Source organism: Sarcophilus harrisii, chromosome 3 (assembly GCF_902635505.1).
Source record: "Sarcophilus harrisii chromosome 3, mSarHar1.11, whole genome shotgun sequence".
NCBI lineage: Eukaryota > Metazoa > Chordata > Mammalia > Dasyuromorphia > Dasyuridae > Sarcophilus > Sarcophilus harrisii.
The window spans coordinates 588,649,530-588,656,014 of NC_045428.1; positions in this window are offsets into that span (position 1 = coordinate 588,649,530).

Genomic DNA, 6,485 nt, shown 5'->3' on the forward strand with positions numbered 1-6,485 from the left:
CTATAAACATTAAGAACCCATTATATGACAAGTGCTGAGGGTACGAAGAAGGGCAAAGCTCGCACAAAGGGTATGAAGAAGCTCACAGTCTAAAATGGAGAGAAGCAGCAAACAATGGGCAAAACTATGTAGAGCAAATTGGAGATAATTAAGAGAGGGAAGGCACCAGAATTACGATATAGGGCAAGGTTTTCTGTAGAAGGTGAGGTTTTAGCTGAGATTTGAAGGAGTCCTGAGAAACCAAGAGTAGAGATGGACATTTTAGGCATGAAGGAGCCTAGAGATGAGAAATAGTCTTGTGTCTTTTGTTTGTGGAATAACCAAGGGGCCAGTTTTGATTACTTGGAAGAGAAGATGACAAGATATAAGAAGACTGGGAAGGAGTTTAAGAACTTTAAGTGCAAGCAGATAATTTTTTTTTTTTTTTTTGCATTTGATTTTGGAAGGGATAGGGGGTCACTGGAGTTTATTGAGGAGGGGGTGAGCTGTGTTTTAGGAAAATCGCTTTGACAGCTGAGTATAGGATGGACCTGAGTGGGGAGATTTGAGGAAATGAGGTTTGCCAGCAGCTGTTAACAACAGTCCCTGCATGAAGTGATAAGGACCTGAACCAGATTGATGATAATGTTTCTGGAGAGAAGGGAGTATGTGCTGCAAGAGTGTACAAAGGTCAGATCAATAAGCTTTGGTGACATTGGATAAAGGAGCGTGGTGGTAGGAGAAAAAGAGAAGTCTAGGATGGAGAATGATGATTTCTTTGTCACTAATAAGGGAGGTTTGGGATGGGGAAAACTTTGGAGGGAAAGATAACAAATTCAGTGTTTGATATGTTGTCAAGATGTATTTGGGACATCCAATTCAAGATGTCTTGAAGTAGAAGAGAAACTGGAGGTTTAGGGAAGGCTAAATAGATTTGACAATCATTGGCATAGAGATAGCAAAGAACTATGGGAATTGGGGAGAAAACCAACTGAAATAGTGTAAAGGGAGAGTAAGACAGGCCCCCCTTCAGGATCTTACGGGACATCCACCTAAATACTCATTGAGGTCCTCTCCAACTATAGAATTCAGTGAGTCTGTGATTCTGTCTTAGTTTGTACTTCATTCTAGAAGAAGACCAATGACATAAAGAGTGAATGACTTGTGCCTGAATTGGATTTAAGTGAGGTGGTCGTGGATCATTCAACTCTAGTGGCAAGACAAAAGTCAGAACCATTGTTGATAGCCTAGAATACCGTGGATGACCTTGGTGTCTTCTATGTCTGATCAAGCTCTAAAGTGATTCATAGCGCCCGTTTCAGCCACCCTCATGGCCATTGGAACAAAATTTTTCCATCTATCCATTCTGCCAGGGGCAGTCTTCCTGTGAGTTAGAGACTCACCCCTCTGACTCATTGATTTAACCCATCTACCAAGGCATTTTTACCTGGGAGTGACTCCTGCACATGCTACAGCTTCTTGGATCCACAGATGAGAGTTAAGTGCCAGGTGGACACCAACAGTAGTTGAGCAGCCCTGAAAAGAGATAAGCAAGTTTTTGACCACAGGTTCTACTCCTGCATGAAAACCAATACATGTCAAGGGGGCAGGCAGGGGTTAAAGTGGAACTCATCTTCCTAAATTCAAATCCAGCCTCAGATACTGTGTGAGCCTGGGCAAGTCACTTCACTCTGTTTGCCTCAGTTTCCTCCTCTGTAAAATGAACAGGAGAAGGAGAGATGCTCCGGTATCTCTGCCAAGAAAAGTCCAAATGAGATCACAAACAATCAGAAATAATTGAACAATAACAATGGAGTCAGAGGGTTTAGGCTCAAATCCTGACTGCAGATTTCTGGGCCTCAATTTACTCACCTGTTTGATGAGGGACTAGGACAAGATAGCTTCTAAGGTCCTTTCTGAATTTGGGATTCTGTTTGGTTTGTGTCAATGGAATAAGGCAATTGGGGAAGAATGAAAACCTTCCATCTCTCAGAGTTCAAAGGAGAGACACAGTGGACGTGAGGAAGGTACCACATGTCACCAGTGAAGAAATGGGTATATGTAGTGTATAGGAAAACAAACAAACAAAAAAAAAACACCTGACTGGAAAAGGAGGTGAGAAAGTCATGTGGCAAGAAAGAGGATCTGCGTGCTTTTTTGGTTATCCAGGCAATGCTATGGTCAAGGGGAGGATTGTGGCTCCATTGGCTGAACCTAGACCCATCACTTGGGAGACTATAAGGAATTTGCCTCTGGATCTCCCACTTCCACTACCTCGGGCTTCAGGGGCAAAAATTTCTCTAGGTGATTCAAGGATGGTGAGATGCTTCAGACATTGGTCCATAGATGACCTCATGTTGTTTGCATCAAGTCCCAAAGTAGATCATGATCTTGGATTACTGAAAAATGATTTTTAATTTGACAATCCACAGAGGAAAAAGCAAGTGGATGAAGAATTGCTTCCAAGTTTCATCCAGATTATAACAGATGATAACTAATTGAGCTATTCTTTCAGTTTCATTAGTAATCATTCCAATGAGGAAAGGCAATGCATAAAAGGGAAGTGAAGAGAGGGAAAGGGTGGAGATACTCTTTCTGGAGCATGGCAGAGAAATTGTACAGTTCAGAGTGTATCAGGAGAGGAAATAAATGGAGGTGCTAAAAGAAACCACCAATCAAAGGAAAGGTCCAAAGGAGCAGAGTGAACTTCTAGGATAATGAGACTGTAGTGGTTTGATAGAGAAAATCCAGAGGGTCAGGAATGGAGAGCAGAGGATAGCTACATACAAACTCAGAGCTGAGACTATAGACCAAAAGAGTCCGTATAGAAATGCTGATGTATTCAGTGAGTAAGCTAACTGATGGTGGTTCAGAAGTGGATGCCTGTATAGCTAGATGAAGGTGGTAATGTGTATTTTGTAGACTAGAAACAAAAGTCAAGGCTTCAAATTATAGGCAAAGCAGAGGCTAAACAGCTTAGATTACCAATTCAAGATTATGATTCATTCCTTATGTGCTAACAGAAAGGTAGGAAAAAAATGGTGAACGAAGACTAAAAGCTATTCTGAGAATGTATGGATAAGAAACTAAAACTGTTTGTTTAGAGATATGGCAACTGATAAATGATAACTTCAGCAAAATTTTAGGAGATAAAATAACTCCATGTTATCAGCATTTATATGGCCAATAAATTCAGGAGGACATAAAAAGAAATTCCATGGAAAGTAACTCAAAAGTTATAAAATATTTGGGAGTCTTATCTACCAAGATACACATGAGAATCACATGAATCCAATTAGAAAATACTCTTTGTAAAAACAAAATCATTAGAGAAATATAAATTGTTCATGAATAGACTGAGCCAATATGATAAAAAAGTGACAGTACTATCTGAATTAATTTACTTTTTTTTTAGCACTAAATCAATCTGCAAAGGATTACTTTATAGAACTAGAAAAAGCAGTAATGAAATTCACATGAAAGAGCAAAAAAAATCAAGAATCTTAAGGGAAATTCTTTTAAAAGTGAGAAGGAAGGGGATCCAGTAGTGAATCTCAAACTATACTGCAAAGCAGTAATCATCAAAATGATTTGCTTCTAGTTGAGATAGAGAAGTTGATTAGTGGAATAGATCATATATATAACACACAGAAATATACCAGTGACACTAATATTAGGATAAGGATTTTCTATCAAAAGTTGCTGGAAAAACTGGAAAGGAATTTGGTGCTTATATTAGGTAAAGAACAACATCTGCAAGTCTCCATATGTACACCAAGAAAAATTCCCAAAGCCATGATGATGAGGTCCTGGGTCCCTAGGTGGGGTTTGCAGAAAGAGCCTGAAAGTACTGATAAAATTACTCCCTGAGGCAAGCAGGGAAGGGCATTACTGGGGATTGGTTCAATCTTATAGTCCCATCCTCTGGGAAAGCTGTGGATAGCCCCACCTTGTTATGTTCAATAAATTTCCCCTATAAATTCTATGGCCCAGGCCATTTTTGCCAAATCCCTTTGGAGATTATAGCCCAACATGGTACTCTGCCTTGTGGTATCTCTCCTCTCATCCCTCCCTCATGTTTCATGATATCTTTCTCCTTATAGCTAACTAAATGTTTGTTTAATATGGATTTGACCTGTCAGCTAAGGGTGTTCTCCAACCTTATGAGGTTAATTGTGAGTTCTACTAGGCATCTTGTCTTTTCCATTGTTAATTGCTAAAACCCTTTTCCTTGTTAACCATATGCTCTCTTATCTCTATTTAATATTTACCTTTCCTGGTGTCTATTGTATCTTTTCATTTTGCCTGTAATCTCTTCTAAATAAACCAATCTTTTGCCAAAGAGAATGTCCATTGTGAATCCCATGCCCAAATCCTAACATTTAATACTTAATCACATCATTTGGTGCAATTGTGTTTTGTATTTATGAGTAGGGGAAGAGTTATGACTAAACAAGGGACAGAGAAAATCATAGAAGATAATATGGACATATCTGATTGCATAAAATGAAAAAGATTTTACACAAACAGAATCAGTGCAGTTAAAATTAGAAAGGGAAGAGGTAACTAAACAAATCTTTGCAGAAAGTTTCTTTGATACATAAAGGACTAATTCAAATTTATAACAAAAAAGTCATTCTTTAATAGATCAGTATGCAAAATCTATGAATATTCAGTTTTCAGAGGAAGAAATCCAAGCAATTAATAGCTATATGAAAAAAATGCTCTAAATCACTAATAATTAGATAGATTCCAATTAAAGGAAGTCTGAGGTTCCACTTGAAACTCATATGCTTGTCACAGTTGACAAAAATTAGAGATTACAAATGTTAGAGGGACTGTGGGAAAATAGGCACAATAATGTAGTTTAATTTTTATCTTTCCGCCCAATTATACATCAAGACAATTTTTAGGTTTTATTTTTACAGAATTTTGAGTTCTAATTTTTTCTCCCATTCTTCCTCCCTTTCCCTCTCTTTTTCCTAAAATGTAGGCAATTTGATATAGATTATCCAAGTGCTATCATGTAAAACATTTCCATATTAATCACATCTGTGAAAGATAAAAGATTAAAAAGAAAAAAAAAGTAAAACATTTCCATATTAATCACAGCTGTGAAAGCTAAAACATATCAAAAAGAAAAAAAAACATGAAAAAGAATAAAGTAGAAAAAAGACATTTCAATCTTCATTCAGAGTCCTACAGTTCTTTATCTGGATGTGGATAGCATTTTCCTTTGTGAATCCTTTGTACTTATCTTGGATCTTTGTGTTGCTGAGAAGCGCTGAGTCATTCATAGTTGATCAACACACAGTGTTGCTGATATTATGTTTTTCTGGTCCTGCTCATTTCACTTTGCATCAATTTGTATTAAGTCCATGTTTTTCTGAAATCTGACTTTGTCATTTCTTATCCCACAATAATGTTCTATTACTTTCATATACCACAGCTTGTTCAGTCATTCCCGATTGATAGCATGCATGTTTGTTATGAGAGTTTCATTGTCTTCCCCCTCCCCCCCAAAAAATAGGGAGAGGAGGTAGACCGCAGAGAAAATAAATGTTTATTAATAGAGAAATATTTTTTTTTTTAAAATTCATTGTCTTAAAGATTAAATATTGTGCCTTTTAAAATAATTCTATAATAAAGTATTTGGTCTTATTTTCTGAAATGAGCAATTCTGTTCATATCTGTACCATTTTATGTGTTAATGCTAAACCAGAAATAATCACTTAGATAATTTTTAAGAGTGGCTAAAAGCTACCAGCTAATATCTGATATGTGGTTCTCTCTGTAAGTGTTTCTCTGTGTCCGTGACTCACTCTCTGTATATCACTACATCAAAGTGGGAGACCACTTTTCTTAATTCATATTTTATATAATAAAACTTCTAAAAGAACTAACTCTAAATACAACATAGAAGCTATTTCTTTGTTTGATATATGTGTATAAGGGTGAGTCAACAAATATTTATTAAGTATTTACTATGTGCCAGATATACAGCTAAGTACTGGGGAAGAGGATAATTTGAATCAATCAATCAATCACCTCCCACTCCAGATGAAATAAGATGCTATACCCTGATTTTCAGGGGGTTGGGATGGGGTGTATGTGAAGCAATCAGAGTTAAATGACTTGCCCAGGGTCACGAAGCCAGTATTTGAGGTTGTATTTGAATTTAAGTCCTCCTGACTGCAGACCTGGTGCTATATCCATTGGGACACCTAGTTGCCCTTCATTTGTTTTTTTTCAACCAAGAGCACATTTACTGAATCAGTTAATTATTAAAGAGCATTCAATTAGCTGCAGAAAATCTGGTTAAGTTAGGAAGTAGTAGAATGTTTTCAGCCATTAGATGAAATTAAATGACATTATACAGGGAAGTGTGTTGTAAATAAAATCAATATTTATTAAGTACCTATCATATGTCTGGCACTCTGCTAAGCCTTGGGCATTTAAAAAGAGGCAAAGGATATCTCCTGCCCTCAAGAAGCTTATAAAGCTAG